The 25,722-nt window shown below is 42.1% G+C and overlaps 1 pseudogene across 1 annotated transcript in view; it reads right to left on the bottom strand.

Annotated features, from left to right (window-relative positions):
• Positions 1-25,428, bottom strand: part of LOC310802304 (cytochrome P450 3A27-like) — an 84,726-nt pseudogene extending 59,298 nt beyond the window's left edge. The window contains exons 1-7 of the transcript in view: positions 25,385-25,428; positions 4,546-4,645; positions 4,299-4,412; positions 3,709-3,797; positions 3,463-3,598; positions 2,803-2,872; positions 2,466-2,626 (exon numbers count right to left, since the gene is read on the bottom strand). The product of the transcript in view is annotated as a cytochrome P450 3A27-like (transcript). The remainder of the gene's footprint in view (positions 1-2,465; positions 2,627-2,802; positions 2,873-3,462; positions 3,599-3,708; positions 3,798-4,298; positions 4,413-4,545; positions 4,646-25,384) is intronic.
• Positions 25,429-25,722: the final 294 nt, after the last annotated feature.

The raw sequence follows: 25,722 nt of genomic DNA, 5'->3' as shown, positions 1-25,722 counted from the left end.
GTAAATGATAGATGTACACAAGGATCAATCAGAAGTCAAAATGCCACTAAACTGGGCTGCTTTTAGTGGATTGACTGCTTGGAATACTGAATGTGCTACAGTCTATTATTTCCTATCACAGTCGACAGACTACAAGAAAACTGTCAGGTGGTTCAAATGTGAATAACTTGGTATCCATTCCATTAACTGTGGCCGGGCAGCACCGAACAGCCCAGAGAACATTACCATGGTGCTTTTGAATATTAGGTCCCTATCTGGCAAAACCTTTATTGATCTTATCTCAGAGCGAAAGCTGCACTGTAATGTTTTTATCTGAAACCTGGCTAAACATGAATGCATGTCAGTCTATTAGAAGTGGGGAAAAATATATTTTCACTCTATTATTTATCTAGCCATGTCGCTGAGCAGATGAGAATTTCATGATGAATATGAATATGAATAGTACACCATCAACAGCTTCCTCCTGTGATAATGATTTAGCAACCAGCTTCAACACCAAACTAAGGGCAACTATCGACTCTGTAGCACCAGTCAAACTGAAAAAGGCTGTGGCCAAATTTAAAAGAATTTGCAGAAAGTCTGAGCGGACAAAAACTGCAGGTCCACCTTGATATTCTTCGAGAGCATCTTTCTGCTTTTAATAAGGCAATAAAAAAATGCCGAGACAGACGGGATCATTTCTCAAAATTGATAATGAATCATAACAACTCAAACAGTGCTCTTTTCAACGATTGACAGCCTTATAAATCCCGCCCACAAGACACCTGGTGATCTGCTCTCCACCTACAAATGTGAGGAATTTGCAACATACTTCTGAGATAAGAGAACCAATATTAGGTGAGGAGGATCACTCAGGCAAGACCTGAAGATGTGTTTGATGACTTGTTACCCCACCTTCCACCACATGGAAGCACTATGAACTCTTTTGCAGTGGTCATACAGAAATGCTCAGCAAAGTGGGGGTCTGTTCATCTGCACCTAAAACTACCATGGTGAAACCCCTCCTGAAGAAAAGTAACTTAGACTCTTCAGTCCTTTGCGATTTTAGGCCAATCTCCAACCTTCCCTTTTTAAGCAAAAAAATAATAATTCTTGAAAAAAAGGTGTTCAAACTGTTAAATAATCTCCTTCTTCCCAACTGTACCTTTGACATGTTCCAATCTGGCTTTTGTGCCGATCATAGCACTGAGATAGCACTATGTTGTTAAGTTATTAACTAGGTTCTTAATGACCTTAGAATTAATTAATTAATGCTGATGCCAAAATGCTCTTTGTCCTTGTCCTAGTCAAACTGTCTGCACACTTAAAGACACTACTTACAGTAACACTAAGCACCAGGCAAAAAAACAAGGTGTTACCATTGACTCAGATCTTAATTTTGAAACCCATATCAAGAATGTGACTAAAACATATTTGTATCACTTAAAGAAGAGTAAGTAAGTTTGCCGGAAATCTGCCATCGTGGAGGAATTCTGTCTGAAGTTGTCCAAACAACAACATCCTCCCTAATAATAATATATCCCCCCGAAATGAACTTGCAGTGTTGGACATTAGCTGTTGTGTTTCTACATGCGCACACGATTGGGAGAGGCAGCCACCAGAGAAAGGTCAGTCTACTCCCCTAGAACACCCCTGGCACTCACAACATGTTTATATGCAAACCGAATGTCAGGTAGGACACTGCATTTTAAAAAGCGTGTTTTCCGAACCAAAACAGCGTTCGTAAATGAAATATTTATTCATAAGGGATTTATTATAAGGGATCTTGTTCCCTGATCGCTACCGATTAAAGATAGCCATTACAACCGTTAGGAAGCTTTTAGAACGCTTGAATATTACATGGACCTTTACAGAACACAGCTGTAAAGGTGCAACCTTTCCTCTCCCAGGCTGACACTGAGAGACGAATGCATGCTTGTATTACTAGCAACCTTGATTACTGTAACACTCTCCTGTCTGGTCGACCAAAGAAAGCTCTTGGCAAATGATACAAAATGCAGCAGCACGAGTCAGATGGAGAGCACATATCACACAAGTCTCTGCACTGATTACCTGTTAGTTTTATAATTTATTTTAAGATAATTGTATTAGTTTAGAAATCACTCTATGGTCATGCACACCACTGCATGTCAGACATGCTTTTAAGGTATATACCCTGTAGATCCCTCAGGTCCTCAGGTACTGGCCTTTTAACTATTCTGAAGATTCCAACAACACCTATCTACTTCCTGTTTCAAATGAATAATACTGGGCAGAAGTCTGCACAGGGATGCTACAGACACATTAGCACACTGCAAAATACTGTCACCTATCTAACCATCTGTAGGAGTCTGCAGTGCACAGGGGTTACACACTCATCAGTACCCTCTAAAACACTGTCACTATCATGTCACTATCACACTGTCACTGTCACTATCACCTGTTCCACATGAATAGTACTATATAGGAGTCTGCAGAGGGGTTACCTTGTTGGGAAACACAGTGTCTATCTCCTCCTGCAGCTTGGTCATGATGTGAGGGTTGGTTGCCAGATTGTAGGCCAGGAAGGACAGAGAGCTACTGGTGGTCTCATAGCCAGCAAAGATGAACATCATTGCCTGGGACAAGATCTCATGGTCACTCAATCCTATGATGATGGGAGAAATGGGGTGGTAGGTGTGTTTGTAGGTATAGGTGTTTGAGGCAGGTACTGTATGTGTGTGTGTTAGATGCTAGTATACAGTGTGTGTGTGTGTGTGTGTGTGTGTGTGTGTGTGTGTGTGTGTGTGTGTGTGTGTGTGTGTGTGTGTTTAAGGCAGGCACCTTTACTCTGCTCCTCTCCCTTTGAGTTGCTGTCTTTCTGCGAGTCTATCATCAGCTGCAGGAAATCTACCCGACTCTGGAAGCAGGCTTACGTCAGATCAAAATCACATGAGAACTACCAGATGCTACCAAATCTCTACAATTGTATTACACAATACTGGCTGAAGATCGTATATTTGATCAGATATATTTACATACCTTCCTGGTGCTAGCCACGCGATTGGACTTGATCTTCTGAAAGACAGCGTAGAAGAAATCTGTGACCGAGGCAGGGAATAGGGATACCTCCTTGTTTGCCATAACAGGACCCATGAAGGGGAAGAATGCTGGACGGACAGGAAATGCCACGGTTATAAACAGGAACAGGAAATACCATGATACGTGACTCCAATCCTATTCAATGCACAGCCCTGTCCAGAAACAACTCCTAGGCTCTATCCCTAGACACTTCTGTATCCAATCCACTCAGATCTCCAAGTGTCCAGCATTTAGGAACTAGAGGTTGGTTCTGGACAGGGCCCATGTGTTTGTCAAATGAGTAGAGCGCAAACCATTGGCAGTGTGGTTTATGTCAGTCTAATCAATGAAATCAATAGCTTCATTTATTAAGCACAAAATGACTGAAAGTTATATGGGGGCAGTTGTACCGACTGTGAGGAACAGTGGGCTGAAGATGTCAAACTTGAGCATTTTCTTGATGTTGGTCACAAAGGGGTCGGAGGGGTTGTGGAGGGAGTCGATGTCGACACTGAATGAAGTACTGACGACCACATCCATACTGTATGGTCCAAAGAACCTGGAACACAACCACACAATCTCTGACTACCAGAACCACAACTACAAAATTAAACGGGGAGTTCACTGAAATTACAAATTCACCTTATCGTCTCGGAGATAAATACTCACTCCTTTAGTTCAATGGGCTCATCGTTATCAGCCGTCTTCTTCAGATTGCTGACCAAGTTACCAGAGTGCTGCTTCATGATCCTGAGCATCTGAGTTGGGAAGGATACATGGAAAAATATCATGATTGATACGTGGATTAATATGTGCAAAACATATATTAATATCATGTTTGAAACAGGAATTATTTTAATGTTTATATAGCCTGAGAATATACATCCATACAGGATACATTATGTCAAAGAATAAGTGACTCCAAAGATGAACTATTATTCTATACTCTGTCATCTGACCACTGAACTTATCGAAGATAAGATCAAATACACTTTATTGTCCCGGATGAAAATTTGTCTTGGATTAATTAATTAAAGTTGCTGCTTCACACAACAACAAACAACAATGAATACACACTATACACATAGTACAAATCACACACACACTCTCACACACACACACACACACACACACACACACACACACACACACACACACACACACACACACACGCGCGCGCATCAGAGTTGTTAGTCATTCATTTATTTGTGTTGTATAAAGGAATGAATGAAAGAAGGAGAGGAGAGATGGGACTGTACCTCTTTGATCCGCCCACTGGTGAAGGAGGGAGACAGGACACTGCGGATCCGTCTCCATGCATCATCCTCAGCGATAAACACGGCGTCATACAGAGGCCCTTTGAGATAGATATTCTAGAAAAATAATAATAATTATATACTGCAAGATTAACCTACTATTAATAATGCTATAATAACAATGATATTATCTATTTAAGGAGTCCTTATGTTTTTTTCCCCATACAACAACTTCAATTCAGCGTATTACCCTCCTGTTAGTGAAAAGGGAGTTGCATTCCTTGATGAGTATGGTTTTGATCATGGCTGTGTCCATGATACACAGGATGGGCTGACGGCCATCATAGATCCTACACACCAGCAAAAACAAAGATAGCCTCAATTCTTCGTGGCATTGATTCCACAAGATGTTGGAAACATTCCTTTGAGATTCTGGTCCATGATGACATGATTGCATCACTCAATTCCTGCAGATTTTTCAGGTTCACTTTCAAGATGTGAATCTCCCGTTCTACCACATCCCAAAGGTGTTCTATTGGATTCAGATCCTGGGAAGGCCACTGAAGAACACTGAACTCATTGTCATGTTCATGAAACCAGTTTAAGACAACTTTTGCTTTGTGACATGGTGCATTATCATGCTGGAAGTAGCCATTAGAAGATGGGTCAATTGTGGCCATGAAGGGATGCACATGGTCAGCAACAATACTCAAATAGGCTGTGGCATTCAAGCGAATATACCGTAGATAGAGACAGACAGACCCATCACAGATCCTGCACTCTTAGAAAAAAAGTGCTACCTAGAACCAAAAAGGGTTCTTCTTCCACTCTCCCTTTGAAGAAACCTTTTGGGTTCCATGTAGAACCCTTTTCCACAGAAGGTTATACAGTACCGTGCGAAAGTAATGGGACAGTGAAGCATTTTTTCTTCTTTTTGGAGTTGAAATGAGAACGTAGAGATTCTCATCTTTTATTTGATGTTATTTGTGTATATATTGGTTTATCATTCAGAAATTACAACACTTTTATGCATAATCCCCCTATTTCAGGCTACACTAAAGTGATGGGACAATTGGCTTGACAGGTGTGTTCGTCAGGTGTGTTCCATCACATAATTTGTGCAGTCTGCTATTGGTGTCTTGTCAACATGAGGACCAAAGAGATGTTATTGAAAGTCAGGGAAGCCATTATGATGCTGAAATATCAGAAAAAAATGAAACATAGCCAAAACCTTAAACCTACCAAAATCAACAGTTTGGAACTTCATTAAAAGGAAAGAAAGCACTGGTGAGCTAAGAAATCGCAAATGGCAAGGAAGACTTCTAGTGGATAACCAAAGAATGCTCACCATAATAAAAAATAAAAAAATAAAAAAACTGCCCCATAGATTAGGAACACTCTCCAGGAGGTAGGCGTCAATGAGTCAGAGACTACCATCCGCAGAAGACTTCACCAGCAGAACTACAGAGGCTACACTGCAAGGTGCAAACCACTACTTGGCCACAAAAACAGGCTGGCCAGGTTACGGTTTGCTAAAAAGTACCTAAAAGAGCCTGCAGAGTTCTGGAAAAACATGTACCAGAGTGATGGCAAGTGTAAAGTGTGGAGAAAAAAAGGAACTGCCCAATATCCACAGCATCCCACATCATCTGTGAAATATGGGGGAGGGGGTGTTATGGCTTGGGCATGTATGGCTTCCACTGTAACTGGCTCACTTGTCTCCTTTGATGAGGATGAATTCAGAAGTGTTCAGAAACATCTTGTCAGTCCAAGTACAAGTTAATTGCTCCAAACTCATTGGACGGCATTTCACCATACAGCAGGACAATGACCCAAAACATACTGCCATAGCAACTAGGAAATTATTCAGGGCCAAAAAGAGAATCCTATAGAATCCTATAGAACATGCATTTAATTTGCTGAAGAGGAGGGCAAAACATCCTAAAAAAACAAACAACAATCGCTGCAGTATAGGTCTGGCAGAGCATTACCAGAGAAGATACCCAGCGTCTGGTTGGGTCAATGGGTCACAGACTTTTGCACTTTTGCATACAAAGGATTGGGGACCAAATACTGAACATGAGTGCTTAATTTGGACATTTGCATAATGCAAAAGAAGAAAAAATGCTTGGACCATTACTTACGCAGGGCACTGCAAATGGAACCCATAAGATTTATTTTTTTCTTTTTTTCTTTTTTTTTTTAATTACATTTTTGCCCTTTCAATGACATGGAGGGAAGACACAATCACTTCCGATTTGAATTCTGACATGTCGTGGCTCCTCTTTATTCATGCAGTTTGAGACGTGCTCAGAGGCAATATAGGAGCCTCAACCAATGAGAATCCAGGATGTTGTCAAACATTGGCAACGCACAAGTTGTGTTTGGGACCATACTACAGAATACTTAAAAGCTTAAAACTTAAATCGCTCAATAACAGATTCAAATTATTAATGTGGAAGCATGAAATTGTTGCTTGGGCAGTGTACTTGCATCAAGACAGATCATTTGTCTTGGTGTATGAGACCATTTCGTCGGTTGGATCGTCTGTGTTTGTGAAAATCGCACGGTGTCCGCCTGGTTTAAGAGTGTATACTGTAGACACTGAGAGATACATATATCCATCATAGTTAACAATAACCAGGATCAGTTTAGCAGACTCAGCCCCACAGTTTCCCATATTTCTGGAAGCTCTCTGTGTCAAAATTGGTGAAACCACCCTGGGAACAAAAAAATAAAAATAAAAAATAGCCAGTTCATAAATGCTTGTCATAAACCTGAACTGTGGCTTAGTCTATGATGGCCCTTTTCCACTACAGACCGGCTCTCACTCCTCTCTTTTCGTTTTCGTTCAAAAGCTTTATTGCCCATTTTTCTGGGTAAAACAATTCATATTCAGCTCCCATGGCTTTCACCACAACAACACACATCATGGATGAGTCTACAATGTTGTTGTTTATGGGCTTAATCTCTACAAACCTTCTTATATCCCATTATCGTCCCGAGGAAAGGGATGGGTTTAGGACTAGGAATGCCTAGTTTTTTGAATATTCCATATGGCCAGTATCCATACCTGGTCAGAATAAATATAAATCAACAATCTGACTTGAAACAAAAGCAAAACGATCAAGTCATAGGTATCATTGAAACTGTTAGATAACTGTAATTATCAATACTATCATTTGTATGTATTATCACAACTAACTAACTAACAAATAATATTTTTTATTAAAACTTCTTACACTCCGATCAGAGAGATGAGTAAGGCAAGGAGAGTCCATGTCTCGGTGGAGAAGTACGGAAGGTAACCCATCTTTACAGGTTCAATCGCTTCTTCTGAGTAACCCCGGACACGTCTGCTGAAGTGATTATTTTATCCCGTCATGACACCTGTGTTTCAGATCATGAAACACAGGCGAAAGAGTATGTGAGAGGTGAAGTTGAAGCCATGGCTAGTGAATGATTGAAAGGGGATCCCTGCGCAGAGGGCAAAACTCAGTGATGTTATTGTCGGCCTTTATCTTAACATCCTGCTAATAGTTGCTGCCTGTTTGATCCCTATCGGGTTTTAATAGTTTGCAGACCCATTGATTCAAGAAGGACTATGGGGCAAATATTTTTGGGCAAATATTTTCTTTCGAGTAATACTGAATTTTACATATTTGAACTCCTCTAAAAATGTGTTATGTTCTTTACATGTATGCACTTGTTTTATATCATTGGCTCCTAAAAACAGTATTTCAAAATACTAGTTCAAAACACATCACATATTACAGTAATGAAGCAACTGATTAACATGAATACAGTGCTCTTCATAAGTATTGGAAAGAGGAAGCATTTTCTGTTCTTTTAGCTCTACACTTGGATTTGAAATCAAACAATTATTATGGGGTCAAAGTAGAGATTCTCAACTTTAATTCAATGGGTTTTTAAAAAAACATTTGTAAACATACTCCCACTATTTCAGGGCTTCAAAAGTATCATATAATGTCCAAATAAAATACTAATGTTTCGTATTAGGTCAACAATCTGCCTGAAGTCTGCGACCTCACCAGGCACTATCCACTATCCACTATCCACTATCCACTCATCTTTAGAAAATCATTGACATTTCCACATGGTATTGTGTCATAGACGAGCCTCCCTACAGCAATATTATCTTGACATTGGGATCCTTTGTCCAAACCATATTTCAGGGTGTATGTTTGGTTGCAGGGGCCCAGGCTGTGCTCTCTGACTGCTCCAACTGAAGTAGACCCTGCAGTGAGGAAGAGGTCAACATGCTGCAGTACCGTCAGCCAATCACACACAAAAACCAACAGATCGCCAAGACCTCCATTGCACCATGCACGCACGCACACACACACACACACACACACACACACACACACACATACACACACACACACACACACACACACACACACAAACACTGTCTCAACAGCCCCTTCCTTCACTCTCACTCTCTCTCTATGTAGGTGGGTCAGGCTGCGTATTCAGCCTCTAAGGGGGGTATTGTTGGGATGACTCTACCCATCGCCCGAGACCTGGCACCCATGGACATCCGTGTGGTCACCATCGCACCCAGTCAGTAAACACACACACATACATACGCACTCTTTCACACACTCCTCCCCCCCCCCCCTTCCTCTCCATATCAGACAACCTCTCTCTCCCTCTCCTTAGGTCTGTTCTCCACTCCTCTCCTGGCGGGTTAACCTGAGAAGGTGCGTTCATTCCTGGCCCGCCAAGTGCTCTTCCCCTCGCGCCTGGGAGACCCTGCAGAGTTTGCCCACCTGGTGACATCACTGGTCGAGAACCCCATGATCAATGGAGAGGTCAACAAACTGGATGGAGCTATCCGCATGCAGCCCTGAGAGAGAGTGAGTGTGTGTGTGTGTGTGTGTGTGTGTGTGTGTGTGTGTCTGTGTGTGATCCAAGGTATACCACTGTGACAGCTCCGATGTGTGTGTGCATGTGAGGTGTGTGTTCATGTCTGGTACTCCAAGCTCTGCTGTACTGTACGCTCCATGCAGTTTTGTTTTGTTTTGTAAACTGATCCAGTAATAAACTTCTAATGAGTCTGAGTCTCTCCTCCTCTGTGTCTGTGTAAAGTGAGGTCAGTAGGAGCTAATAGGACAAATGAAACAAGAATGAGCCTTATGAGGCAAGTGTACCTTCATTTGTCCTATTAGAAGTGAATAGAACGCCTGGACACAGGAAATGCTAAATGCTAAAGCTCTCATAACATCACACCTGCACCAGTGTATAGCTTTATGTACATGTCATCCACAACATTTGAGTGAAGGGAAAGGGAAGCACACATAGCACTAAATAGCGGCCAATTGTGTTGAGGTTTCCAGGCTAACGGTGTCGGCATGTGCAGTCCCCTGTCTTATCTCTGCACCCCCACACGCTCTCAGCCAGGGCCACATCAACAAGGCTTTTGACAGAAAGGCTCGTCCCCTGGTTTGCCTGATTGTGTACCAGCTGAGCCATCAGAGGAGTCGCTCTCAACGAGAACATGAGGGTTGGGGCATATCTGGAGCCATCGTTCATCTGAAATTAAAAAAGTAACATCAGAGGGGAGTGCAAGGTGAGACAAGAATTGGACAAATTCAACTGAGAGTTGAAGGTCATGGACTAAATGCTATAGTAAAACTAGCAACAATCACCTTCATCTACTTAGTCTATAGGTTCTCTACCATCTCTCTAATCGTCACCATGCTCACCTTCTTCAATGTCTCCCTCTTCTGTTCTAGCTTCTCTTTTTCCAGACTCTGTTTCGCTCTTTCTTCAGCCACCATCACCAGGGCCTCTCTCCTCTTGATGGCCTCTATCTCTTTCTCCATCTGTTTCTTATCCTTTTTAAATGTCTCCTTCTCCTTCCACATCTTGAGCATTTCTCGCTCCACATCTTGCCCGTCTCTTTTGATTTTCATCCACTCCTTCTTTATCATTTGCAACTCTGCTCCGACCTTCTCTGTCTTTCTAAGCATCTCTTTTGAGGTCTCCTCCTCCTGCTCTTCCTTCTCTTTTTCCTTGCTCAGTTTAAGTCTTTCTTCGGCCTCCATCACCAGGGCCTCTCTCCTCTTGACTGCCACCATATTTTTCTCCATCTCTTTCTCCATCTGTTTCTTGGCCTTGAGAAATGTCTCCTTCTCCTTCCACATCCTGAGCATTTCTTGCTCCACCTTCTGTCCGTCTCTTTGGATTTTCACGCTCTCCTTCCTCATCATATTTAACTCTGCCTCTGCCTTCTCAGCCTTTCTAAGTATCTCCTTTGAGGACTCCTTCTCTTTCTCAATCTCCATCATGAGGATCTTGATCCCACTGTCCATCTCCTCCCTCTCCCTATTGAACTCATTCCTGTCCTCCTGCAGTCTTTCTGCCTTTCTGGCCAGGATCTCCTCCTCCCTCTGCCTAACTTTTTGGTCCCTTCTCTTTTGTTTCTCATATTCCTCTATCTTTTTCTCAAACTCTGCCTTCTCTGTCTTAATCCTCTCATGCTCCTTCCTGATATCCTCAATACTCATATATATTTTCACCTCCATTGTTTTTATGCACCTACAGTAGATAGAACACAAACAAAAATGATTGAAATAATCTCCACACACCCATACTATAATGCAACAGGAATGTCAGAAAGATTCCCCAAATGAGAAAGGGATAACAATCTTTGAGTTTGCCCTTCTGAATCAGTCAACAAATACCAGTACACCGATTGGCAGCAAAGAAATGTTATTATCTATAATGTGCGTTCGGCTGGCGTCATAATGGGTTTGGAATGACTATCATGGTAATTCACTGCCTAACAACTCTTATCAGCGTTCGATGCAATGGTTCGAAGTGACTTGGTCCTGTCAGAGGCCTATGTTAGAGTCAGCAAAAGCTTCCAGTGTGGGTTGGCTGGCTATGTTTGTTGACACGCCTTGAAATATAGCCTACAATTGTGGCCAACAGGTCAAATATCAGTGGCCATATAATGGGCACATTTTATTAACTGGAATCGGCCTGGTACAGGTAGGAGCCTATAGGCTAATAAGCAGAAGACCTCGGCAAAATTAAAATAGCCCTAATTCAATTCATGCATTTAGGTCTCTCATAATAATAATAAAAAATATATTTTATTTGGAATGTGTTTTTCATTTGTAGCCGACAATTTCAAAGCCTGTGCAGTTGAGTGCAATAGACACACAAACAAAAACACAAACAAAACACTAACAACAACAAGAGGACAGGACCTAAAGGGAGGCCTTTCTAAAGATGTGAGTTTTTAGGCATATAGAAATATCCAACGCTGAATTCGACTTAATGGGAATATCATCTCCTAGTGACAGATATCTCTCAGTGACATTTTTACGCGTCCCTTGTCCAAATGCTGTAAAGGTAGTCGGCCTATGCCGTCTCAAGTATTTACAAATACAAGTGTTATAAAACTATACTATATGTCAACTATACTACATCTCTGGCCTACATTAGCCTACCTCAGTCAGTAGGCTGTGTATAAGAGCCGAATCTTCCGGTTATAATCTCTTTATATCTCACTCTGGTAATACTGATTGCACAGGTTCAGGTTGCGTCTTAGCTCGTTATGCCACTAAACTAAAAGTTCAAGAACTTTGTGTATTATTGCAGAACATTCTCAATTCTGTGTACATATCAACGTCATAATGATACCAATAGCAACGCATTTTGGGTGGAATCCTAACTCCAAATCCGCGCGCGTAAATCTTGCATTCATGTCAATGGGAAATTGATTCGATTTACACGCGGATCTCGAGTTAGGATTCCACTGCAATACACATTTAAGTTTAAGTTCATTTGAATTTATAGTGCATTTTACCCACAATATACGGCTTACACAAAAGTAGCCTACAAGACAAATACAACATTTGAAAAAACATATTGCATAGAATCAAATTTGGGGATATACAGGTTTTTTTTCTTTATAAAGTACATTACAAACATAAAGTCTCATAAAGTACATTACAAATACGAAACAATTATTAGTCCTATTTTTTATTAGTAATAATAATAAGTCTTTTATATTTAATACAAAATAGATTAAATGGTGAAATTGGTGTGTATAAATATAATAAACTTGACTCATAATTCGTATAGTGCTGTTTTTGGAGTAATTACTAATTACTAGTAATTACTAGTGTGTGCGGACTGCGCTCCCTGTCCCGTCTCTCTGCTGTGGGGCAGCGGAGCACTCTGCCCCATCGTTGCGAGGGGAACAACGTGAGCGTGTTTGGCGTAAGCAGGGAAAACCTCACGCAAATTATATTGGGTATGAATTCTGCCTAGCAACAGGTGGCGAAAAACTATTAAACGCTAATGTCGTTAACGTGGTCTGACATGACAGGAAATAATCACAAAGCAATTCAGTTCATCTACTGTACGTCTATCGCTAATGCTAGCTAGCTAAAGTTTTCACAATGAATCGTGTAGATTATTTGTTGACCATGCGGTTCAGTACATTGCCTTTGGAAGAGAAGTTGGAGATAAAACGTTTAGGGCCAACAGGAATGGTTTGACAAAAAGAGATGGCTAACCGCTACCACCTCGAAACATGCGCTGTTCTGTTTCCCATGTATGATTTTTGGTGGAGACTATTTGGGCATCGGCTGGATTCAAAGACATTATACATCTGTCAGAACAGAACAGACACCAGCGACTGAACGGCCTTGACATGCTTTCCATTGAAAATGCATTGATCCAGGGACAGACGGATTTCAACAGTAAAGTCATCGAGAGGTTTGCTGAAGCAACGAACCGCCGCGCTACTTTCCTATTCAAGTGAGCGGGTCTGTTTGGACATGTATGACAAATGGACAATGCGCCGTTCACTGTAGACTATATTGCTTTTGTTTTGTAGTCATTTTAAACGTTATACTACCTGTGATATAAAGTGGAGGACTAAATGTTACCTATAGGCCTAATATCTAGACAGTTGATGGGCACACTTGTTTACTTGTCGCTTTCAGAACCCTGGACTGGGCTCCGGCTGTATATTCATATAGTTCCGTTAATTAGCCTAGCCTACTTTCCGTGATTTAATGTGACTTTTGTAGTGTGTTATAGCCTCTGCACTGATGATATTTATTTCACATTTAAAATAATACAATTGATAAAACCTGATTAAACTTTCCTACAAGTTAACGATGTGCCGAATGCTTGTATTTTGATTAAACATGCAAGTTATTGAAGACACGTGTCTGTCTCATCTTTTTACTTTGTTGCAGTTTAGGCGTTCTGTGTCTTGCTGAAGCGTATGAAGTGTATTCAGTTATGGGGTTTACTGTACATACTTTTTCTCTGCACTGTTCCTGCTGCAGAGGATGCGTAAACGATTTTCCCATGTTGTTTTTTGGTTGTGGTCTGTGTTTATACATTTAGGCTATTAGTTGTATCCTACTTTTCAGTTTTACAAGTCAAATCTTATGACAGATGAGATGGCACTTCAACCGACAAAATGCAGGTACATTTTGACTACTGCTGCACTACGATACCCATAGATAGACCCAATACATTGGTAACTGCACTACTTATACAGCTCATATACTGCTTATACTGTTCATACTGCATTCTATATTTATTCTGCTTATAATGTTACTGTTAATACATATATTGCTTATACTGCACTACTTATACTGCTCATATACTGCTTATACTGCTCATATACTGCTTATACTGCACTACTTATACTGCTCATATATTGCTTATACTGCTCTACCTGTATATATTGTTCACATTGCACTTTTCTGCTTTTTTGCACTTCTGGTTAGACGCTAACTGCATTTCGTTCGTCTCTGTACTTGTACTCTGCACAATGACAATAAAGTTGAATCTAATCTAACACCTATTTATTGTCATGTTTTGATGGCATGTTGTTCATTCTCATGTTATGATTTAGTTTGTGATTATACACACGTTTTTAGCGTGATGATAGAGACCCACTACCAGACGAGTACAAAACATACACAAGTCACATGCAAATCCCTGCACTGCAGACGACAGACAACAACTGTCTCTGTACAACTAGTCCTGGACCTCCACTAATAGACAGATACAAAGAGAGCAGCATACAGTAGCAGCAGAGCCCAGAGGCGAGGCGAGGCAAGGCAAGGCAAGTTTATTTATATAGCACATTTCATACACAGAGGCAATTCAATTCTAAAATAGATCAAAAGGAAAGAGCATGAATTTTTTTTTTAATAAAAACGCATAAAAGACATAAAAAAAGAATAAAAGTCACAGTGCATTTTAGGGTCACTGTGCAATTATTAGCGCCAATTTAGTTTCAATTTAAGGCAAAAGCGAAGCCCTTTTTTTTTTTAAGCCCATTTTTGAAAGTAGCCAGTGTTGGGGCTTATCCTAGATCTATGTGTAACATAATAACTGAGAGACCTGCAGCAGGGCAGGTCCTCATCACTGGCTGTCTGCTTTGAGCTGGTTGTCGTTGGACTCCTGGCAGCGGAACAGCAGCTTGAGTTTGATGGGCCGTATGGGCATCAGAGTGTTCTGTAGGTCCATCTCAATGGGGATCTGGTGAGAGTTGACACACAGTTAAAGTATGAAGGAACGAGTAAAACAGATGTCAGCGTTACACTATGAATGTTACCTAATACAGTGTCACTGTTACGTTCGGGTAGCATTGCACTATAAATTCAAATAAACTCAAACTCCTGTACAACCTCTCTTGGGTCGACATACATTAAAATGGCCCTATGAAGTCTCGAGGGAGTTTTGCAGAAATACAAATAGCTTTTTTTTAAATCTCACACTTCCATAATTTTTTGCCATTTCCAGGTCGAAAAACACATAGGCCCCAAAAATAAAGAAACGGCTGTCCAGCCAAAACTGAGGCTTCAAACTTGATGAAAACAGTCTCTCCCACAATAACTCACGGCCCGCTTGTGTTTTTTAGGCCTTCGCAAGCTATCGGAAGTGTGTGCGCGGCAGGAGAGACAAATCAATGTTTTCGCGACTTTTTTGCAATTTCAAGGTCGAAAAACACATAGGCCCCAAAATGAAAGAAACGGCTGCCGCGCCAAAACTAGGGCTTCAAACTTGATGAAAACAGTCTCTTCCATAATAACTCACGGGCTGCTTGTGTTTTTTAGGCCTTCGCAAGCTATCGGAAGTGTGTGCGCGGCAGGAGAGACAAATCTATGTTTTCGCGCCTATTTTGCCATTTCCAGGTCGAAAAACACACAGACCCCAAAAATAAAGAAACGGCTGTCCAGCTAAAACTGAGGCTTCAAACTTGATGAAAACAGTCTCTCCCACAATAACTCAAGGGCCGCTTGTGTTTTTTAGGCCTTCGCAAGCTATCGGAAGTGTGTGCGCGGCAGGAGAGACAAATCCATGTTTTCGCGCATTTTTTGCGATTTCAAGGTCGAAAAACACATAGGCCCCAAAATGAAAGAAACGGCTGCCGCGACAAAACTATGGCTTCAAACTTGATGAAAACAGTCTCTCCCATAATAACTCACGGGCTGCTTGTGTTTTTTAGGCCTTCGCAAGCTATCGGAAGTGTGTGCGCGGCAGGAGAGACAAATCTATGTTTTCGCGCCTATTTTGCCATTTCCAGGTCGAAAAACACATAGACCCCAAAAATAAAGAAACGGCTGTCCAGCTAAAACTGAGGCTTCAAACTTGATGAAAACAGTCTCTCCCACAATAACTCAAGGGCCGCTTGTGTTTTTTAGGCCTTCGCAAGCTATCGGAAGTGTGTGCGCGGCAGGAGAGACAAATCCATGTTTTCGCGCATTTTTTGCGATTTCAAGGTCGAAAAACACATAGGCCCCAAAATGAAAGAAACGGCTGGCGCGCCAAAACTATGGCTTCAAACTTGATGAAAACAGTCTCTCCCATAATAACTCACGGGCTGCTTTTGTTTTTTAGGCCTTTGCAAGCTATCGGAAGTGTGTGCGCGGCAGGAGAGACAAATCCATGTTTTCGCGCCTTTTTTGCGATTTCACGGTCGAAAAACACATAGGCCCCAAAATGAAAGAAACGGCTGCCGAGCCAAAACTATGGCTTCAAACTTGATGAAAACAGTCTCTTCCATAATAACTCACGGGCTGCTTGTGTTTTTTAGGCCTTCGCAAGCTATCGGAAGTGTGTGCGCGGCAGGAGAGACAAATCTATGTTTTCGCGCCTATTTTGCCATTTCCAGGTCGAAAAACACACAGACCCCAAAAATAAAGAAACGGCTGTCCAGCTAAAACTGAGGCTTCAAACTTGATGAAAACAGTCTCTCCCACAATAACTCAAGGGCCGCTTGTGTTTTTTAGGCCTTCGCAAGCTATCGGAAGTGTGTGCGCGGCAGGAGAGACAAATCCATGTTTTCGCGCATTTTTTGCGATTTCAAGGTCGAAAAACACATAGGCCCCAAAATGAAAGAAACGGCTGCCGCTACAAAACTATGGCTTCAAACTTGATGAAAACAGTCTCTCCCATAATAACTCACGGGCTGCTTGTGTTTTTTAGGCCTTCGCAAGCTATCGGAAGTGTGTGCGCGGCAGGAGAGACAAATCTATGTTTTCGCGCCTATTTTGCCATTTCCAGGTCGAAAAACACATAGACCCCAAAAATAAAGAAACGGCTGTCCAGCTAAAACTGAGGCTTCAAACTTGATGAAAACAGTCTCTCCCACAATAACTCAAGGGCCGCTTGTGTTTTTTAGGCCTTCGCAAGCTATCGGAAGTGTGTGCGCGGCAGGAGAGACAAATCCATGTTTTCGCGCATTTTTTGCGATTTCAAGGTCGAAAAACACATAGGCCCCAAAATGAAAGAAACGGCTGGCGCGCCAAAACTATGGCTTCAAACTTGATGAAAACAGTCTCTCCCATAATAACTCACGGGCTGCTTTTGTTTTTTAGGCCTTTGCAAGCTATCGGAAGTGTGTGCGCGGCAGGAGAGACAAATCCATGTTTTCGCGCCTTTTTTGCGATTTCACGGTCGAAAAACACATAGGCCCCAAAATGAAAGAAACGGCTGCCGAGCCAAAACTATGGCTTCAAACTTGATGAAAACAGTCTTTCCCACAATAACTCACTAACCCTAACCCTAACCCTAACCCTAACCCTAAACCCTAACCCTAACCCTAACCCTAACCCTAACCCTAAATCTAGCTATAAACTTCCCTAACCCTAACCCTAACCCTAACCCTAACCCTAACCCCCTCTGAGGAAGTAGAACTTACTACGAAACGTCAGGGATATTTCAATGCAGTGAATTTGTTTCTTTCTAAGGATTGATAGTTTTGGCCTCCTTTGGCGCCAACCAGTTTTTAAACTAATTCAAATAAAAGTGAGGTTTTAATCTTATAGGGGGGTTCAGGTAAGAACACCTCCAGAACATCTCCTCCATTTTCAATACTTTTGGAGTCTTAGCTCCTGGGAAGGATTACTCGAAGGAACTCAGGCCTCATAGACTTACTACAATAACACAAAGACCCAACAAGGATTACTCACCCTTCTGACCTGAGTCCACAGAGACCACGCCTGTCCCTGGAGTTGGAGACCCGGAGGAGCTGTAGACGCTGCACGCAGATACAAGGCGGTAAGAACCCTATCTGGGCAACAGACGGGTATCTATCTTATACTGAGTGTGTGCCTGTTTGTTGCCCAGATACCCTTGGATTGAACCTACACTATGCTTCCTGTTAGAGGTGGATCCGCTGCATTGAATACATTGGGGGAGATCACTCATGATAGGAATAGAATTAGACCAGCATTACTACCTACCCCTAGAATGCAGCCCTTATTGAGTTTAAACTATACACACATTAGACCACCACACCACGGTAGGACAAGACACATACACCACTCTGCGATTGCACCATCACACCAATTCTCTAGTAGAGCAGGGAAAACACCATTCAGACATACACTCAAAGGACAAACATTCGCTACACTAGGACAGAACAGACCATTAGCCAACAGACACACATATGGACACACACCCAGCAGGCAAACACATAGCACACAATCAGCTAGAACTGAAACTCCAGATGAGGCCACGAGACAGGATGCCAAAACATATTTCAAACTCATTCAGGCCATACATCATAAGGAGATCACTGATGAGACTATAAAAACACACACTTACCCTGCTGGCATGATGAGACAGATAAGGAGACTGACAGACTTTATCAAACCTTCCTCACCTACAGAACAAACGAAAACACATGTAACAACATGCACAACAGAATGGATGGCAAAGATCATGGTAATACTCCAGACACATTATCAAAACACTATAGATTCACTCCTACAGCCCCCCCACACAGTTAACAAGATGGCACTCGAGATTGCCATGAGATGGGCAGACAAGAGATACAGACATAGACTGACTTCAACAACAAGATCACGGGTGGACACAATTATAAACACTCCCACACACACTCACCAGTCATCACATGTACAGTCGACGTCCCCTACTAACCTCCCTCCTCCTGTAGTACATGACACCAGCATAGAGCTCACTCATATCCCCCCTGACTCACCCACTCCCACACACACTCACCAGTCATCACATGTACAGTCAACGTCCCCTACTAACCTCCCTCCTCATGTAGTACATGACACCAACATAGAGCTCACTCACATCCTCCCTGACTCACCTACTCCCATCTTTTCTACGGAGGACTTTCCACCCTTACCTAGAAGGGAACCCTCATACAAAAAATCATTAAACCTAGGCCCTCGTCAGATTTTAGCATCACATGGGCCTACGCACACACACATACATACTCAGAAAGGGACACATCCTACACCTACACACACAGACATACACATATCGCCCACACGTAAACACGCACCTACACCACCCATACCTGCACCCACACATACACAATTGACACTTAGGCCTACACAGACACCCACACCCATACAGACAACACACATACACACACAAGGGACATCTACCCACACATCCACTCCAACCTCACCTTGTCACCAGGGGAGGGATGGAGCCTTCGCATTACCGGGCTCCAAGGATCACTCATCACTTATCTGCACACCGATTCGAACTACACCTGTCTCGTCAGAGAGCCACTTTTCCCCTACTTTTTCCCTCCAATTTTCACCATCCCCCCCACCATCCCCCCCTCCACAAGAACCCACCTCCTATCACACAGGTAAAGAAATCAGAGCACAGTTCCACCACAAGATCAGTAGTCAACCCACAACAAACATGACTCACGTTCCGGTCACTGACTTGACCACCGCACAACACAGACAGACAAACACTTCAGTTCTAATAACGGATAACATAACATTTGACTCTCTCACACTCACACCCACAGGTGGCGCCATTAGGAGGAGGTCGGAAGCTAGGCAATCCAATACGAGGGCAAAACCAACCATGATGAAAGGGCCACATAAAGGGGAACTTCCCATACAGGCCCAATCTGAGCCCTCAATATCTAAGAGATTGCCTAGCAAAGACCTCCCTCGAACTGATGACAGAACACACGCCCAGACACATACGCATACATCCACACGCACGCTCAACCAACCCAATTTACCTCCAACACACACACACATCACCACTGTATACACTCCAACATACCACCGGGCCACACCAGGGCGTAAGATTCAGGAGTGGAACTTCAATAGTAACAAACCTTTCATCATGTTGGGGGATTCCAACCTCAGCCGGATCCCCCCATTCACTAATCACCGTATACAGGTAGACAGCTATGCAGGGGCCTGTATCTATCATTTTTATAGGATCCTGGAGAAGGCCACCGTCCAACCCCAAGTGGAACTGGTGGTTCTCTCAGTGGGCCTCAACAACAAGGATCACGATGCACGCCAGACATCACTAAAACAACTACCAAGGATGATCAGGGAAGCCAAGAGGGTCTACACCAACGCAACAGTTTACATGCCAATCATTCAGTTTTCACGTCACCTCACCACAGAACAGCAGACAAATCTGAAATACATCAATGAACACATTACAAGACACCTCCCACACTTATCAGAAATAGCCCAGGACACATTCTACACCACACCAGATAATATACATTGGACAACTACAACAGCACAGACCATTTTTAATCACTGGTGCAAGCAGCTAAATTTATAATAAACAGTAACCACAATCTGGACTCACACATCTCTACCGCCACTTCCACACATACATTGCCAAACACCTTTCTTCCCCAGCCCGTAGCTCCCCCTACTGGAGCAGTAGGAGAAGAAACCCCAACCCCCACCTCTTCTTCCCCCCCTCTACCCCTAACAACAACCTCCCCCCTTCCCCCTTCTCTTTATTCTTTTCCTCCCTCAAATATCTTAAATCTTTCTAAATCTTTTCACCCCACAGCACCCCAGATCAAGCTACTGGAGAGAGGGTTGACGTTCATCCCTCGACCCAACAAACATGACCAGGAGGAACTCCAAAGGGACATTCACCACTTTCACAGACGATGCAAATTATTGGACTATTTTGACTACCAACCCAATCACAAATACACACCACTCACCTACCCCTCCACCTGGGAGCCTAAACTCAGCCAAGTAGACAGACACATTCAGAAACTGATTAGAACAAACCTACATACATTATCTAACTATCACATACTACCAGACATGCCAGACAATATTACAGCAACAGAAAGGAACGCCATACACACATTGAAAAGTAACCCACACATCATTATAAAACCAGCAGACAAAGGCTCCAAAATTGTCATAATGGATAAACACAAATACCTATTAGAAGCGAACAGACAATTATCAAACACTAGATATTACAAACACATAGACAACAATATACAAAAACAGACACAAACACAACTACGACAAGTCATACAGACCATATACGAAAAGAAATACATTACACGAAAACAAAGAGACTTTTTATTCGGACCGGACGACCCCAGACCCAGACAATTTTACTTACTTCCGAAAATTCATAAGGAACCTGAGACTTGGACTATTCCCTTTGAAGTTCCTCCTGGTAGACCGATAGTTTCAGACTGCAACAGCGAATCATACCACATTGCACAATACATAGACCATCATCTTAACCCTCTCTCCACCAAGCACCCCAGCTACCTGAAAGACACCTACGACTTCTTACACAAAATCCAACCCATGGTTGTTCCCTCCCAGGCTTACATATTCACTATAGACATCGATAGTTTATACACCAACATAAATACACACACAGGAATAAATGCAGTTAGGAATATCTTTCATAAACACCCAGATAAGAATAGACCCGACACTGAACTCTTACAACTATTGGAGATTAGTCTTACCGGCAATAATTTCACTTTTGACGATAAACAATATTTACAGGTAGAGGGAACAGCCATGGGCCAACGATATGCACCCTCATACGCCAACTTATACATGTCCGAATGGGAGAGAGAGGCACTAGCCAAATGCCCCCACCAACCCAGTTTCTATTACAGATTTCTAGATGACATTATAGGAGCATGGCCACACCATATAGATTTATTCACAGAATTCATAAACATTTTAAACTCGCACCATTCGTCTATAAAACTCAAACACAGCATACACCCACAAGAAATTAATTTCCTGGACACCACAGTTTATTTTAATCAGATCAATTCAACACAGAAAACATTATTGACTAAGGTCTACTTCAAACCGACAGACACACATGCACTATTACATAAACACAGCTACCACCCAAAACATACATTCAAAGGCATAGTAAAATCACAAATCATACGCTACTATAGAATATCCTCCACCCAGACACATTTGCACGAAGCCATTCAAACCTTATTTAAAGCACTTAGACAGAGAGGATATTCCAAACGCTTCCTCCGTACAATCAAGACCAGCACATTGGCTGCCCTCTCTCCCATCCGGACAGACCACCATGCACAAACACACACACACATTAACCAACTTCATTCATACACAACACACACCGACCTTGACACCAACCCTGACCTTAACTCTAACTCTAACCATGCCCCCAACCCTAACTTTAACCCTATCCCTAACCCTGACCCTAACCTTGACCCTAACATCAACCCTGACCCTAACCCTATCCCTATCCCTAACCCCAACCCTAACCCTAACCACAACCCTAACCATAACCATAACCTTAACCCTAACTTTAACCCTAAACCTAACCCTAACCCTATTCTCAACCCTGACCCTAACCTTAACCCTAACCCTAACCCTAACCTTAACCTTAACCTTAACCCTAACCCTAACCCTAACCTTAATCCTAACCCTAACCTTAACCCTAACCCTAACCTTAACCCTAACCCTAACCTTACCCCTAACCCTAACCCTAACCTTAACCCTAACCCTAACCTTAACCCTAACCCTAACCCTAACCCTAACCTTAACCCTAACCCTAACCTTAACCCTATCCCTAACCTTAATTTTAACCCTAACCCTAACCCTATTCCTAATCCCAACTCTAACCCTAACCTTAACCTTAACCCCAACCCCAACCTAGGCCCTGATTCTAATCCTAACCCTTCTGATCCTAACCCCAACCCTTACCTTAACCCTATCCTTAACCCTAACCCTAACCTTAACCCTAACAATAACCCTGACCCTAACCCCAACTCTAACCCCAACCCCAACCCTAACCACAACCCTAACCCTAACCCCTACCCCAACCCATGCCCTGATCCTAATCTTAACACTGGCCTCAACCCAGCCTACACTTCTATTCCCCACTCTCTTCCTCCCTCCAACCTTAACCCTACTCCTATTCCCCACTCTCTTTCCCCCCCTTTGGTTCCCCCGACCCAACCTAGCATCTTGATTCCCTTAGTAACCACATTTTCACATAGAACAAAAATCTTACATCAGACTCTCAAACACAACTTTGTCACCAGCCAACAAACCTTTGCACCTCTACAATCATACAAGATCATTTCAGCTTACCGTAAAAATAAAAATCTACTAGACATTTTGGTTCACTCAAGATTCAGCAGGACATTGACACAACCCCTTCACCCTCATACCACTCACTTTAGACAGAGAAAATACATTAGTAATCCCCACAGTCGCACCTCATCCCCTATTTTAGACTCATTCACTTTAACATCCACCAACGTCATTTATATTATCACATGCACACTTTGTCACAAACACTACATAGGGGAAACAGCACACACCATAGAAACACGATTGAAACAGCACCTGTACAACATTAAAAAAGGTCAACTACAAACACACATAGTCACACACTTCCAAGAGCACTCCATCACTCACCTCAGCATATCAGGACTGCAATCAAACAGTTTATGGACCGTTGAGCAGCGGAGAGCAAATGAAAGGAGATGGATACATTTATTACGAACCATCGAACCCACAGGGCTAAATAAAAGATTTTAACAGATCACGTGTCAGTGTGAGTGATTGTGGGTTTCAATTGTTGTGTATGTATATGTAAATGTATATATGTGTTAATTTATAGAGGTGATACACCTTATTTATTTATACTCCCTTTACATCAGCACTTTTTATATCAGAATGTATGTGATGATTTATTATTTTATTATACTATATAGAGAAAGAGATTACTCTTTCTCCTTTTCATTATCACGTGTGTAATTGGTGTATTTTAGCACTTTGAAAATTAGCACTTATAAGAGATTTTGTGTGTTTTACAGTGTGTCTTTAGGATGGATTTAAGCACTTTTTCCTTTTACATCAGCACTTTTGGTATGAAATATTATGTCATTATTTATTATAGTAAGTTATATATATATATATATATATATATATATATATATATATATATATGTGTGTGTGTGTGTGTGTGGATGTTCAGACACAAAGAAAAGGACAAACACAATGTATACATTCTCCTTGATTTATTGTAATAGAAGGGAGGGTATACTATAGGCCAGTGCAATACAGACTAAGCAGTCATTGTAAATCTAGATATAAACTTCCCTAACCCTAGCCCGTGCCATAGTAATACTCCTCCCTTTCTCCCTAACCCTAACCCTAACCCTAACCCTAACCCTAACTATGGCTTCAAACTTGATGAAAACAGTCTCTCCCATAATAACTCACGGGCTGCTTGTGTTTTTTAGGCCTTCGCAAGCTAACCCTAACCCTAACCCTAACCCTAACCCTAACCCTAACCCTAACCCTGAACCCTAACCCTAACCCTAACCCTAACCCTAAACCCTAACCCTAACCCTAACCCTAACTCTAGCTATAAACTTCCCTAACCCTAACCCTAACCCTAACCCTAACCCTAATCCTAACCCTAAACCCTAACCCTAACCCTAACCCTAACTCTAGCTATAAACTTCCCTAACCCTAACCCTAACCCTAACCCTAAACCCTAACCCTAACCCTAACCCTAACCCTAACCCTAACCCTAACCCTAAACCCTAACCCTAACCCTAACTCTAGCTATAAACTTCCCTAACCCTAACCCTAACCCTAACCCTAAACCCTAACCCTAACCCTAACCTTAACCCTAACCCTATCCCTAACCTTAATTTTATCCCTAACCCTAACCCTATTCCTAATCCCAACTCTAACCCTAACCTTAACCCCAACCCCAACCTAGGCCCTGATTCTAATCCTAACCCTTCTGATCCTAACCCCAACCCTTACCTTAACCCTATCCTTAACCCTAACCCTAACCTTAACCCTAACAATAACCCTGACCCTAACCCCAACTCTAACCCCAACCCCAACCCTAACCACAACCCTAACCCTAACCCCTACCCCAAGTGTGAGTGATTGTGGGTTTCAATTGTTGTATATGTATATGTAAATGTATATATGTGTTAATTTATAGAGGTGATACACCTTATTTATTTATACTCCCTTTACACCAGCACTTTTTATATCAGAATGTATGTGATGATTTATTATTTTATTATACTATATAGAGAAAGAGATTACTCTTTCTCCTTTTCATTATCACGTGTGTGATTGGTGTATTTTAGCACTTTGAAAATTAGCACTTATAAGAGATTTTGTGTGTTTTACAGTGTGTCTTTAGGATGGATTTAAGCACTTTTTCCTTTTACAATGACACTTATTCTTTTATCCTCTGCTAAACACATACACAGCCTAGCTTGCCCTCCGCTGCTCAATAGAATGTGGCCCACTGGGAGAACAGCCATCCCAACAAATATGGGGAACCTATTAGTCCTTATTAGAATATACTACAGAGAGCTGATATCTGTTTCCCCAACAGGCCCCTGCATAAAAGAAAACTGATTACAGCACAAGCCCGGCAACATACCACTTACAGTTTGTTTATTTCTTTGATTTACTTTTTTTCAGGTCTCATCATGCCACATCTCCTAAAAATATAAGGAACCTATTGGTCTGTCTCAGAATATACCACACAGAAGTGATACATATTTCCCCAACAGGCCCCTACATCAAGGACCTACCACTGACATTTTGTTTAT

This window comes from Argentina silus (genome assembly GCF_951799395.1).
Source record: "Argentina silus genome assembly, chromosome: 3".
NCBI classification, from domain to species: domain Eukaryota; kingdom Metazoa; phylum Chordata; class Actinopteri; order Argentiniformes; family Argentinidae; genus Argentina; species Argentina silus.
Note: the sequence above shows the minus strand (reverse complement) of the source record. Positions and strands in the feature narration are given on the sequence as shown.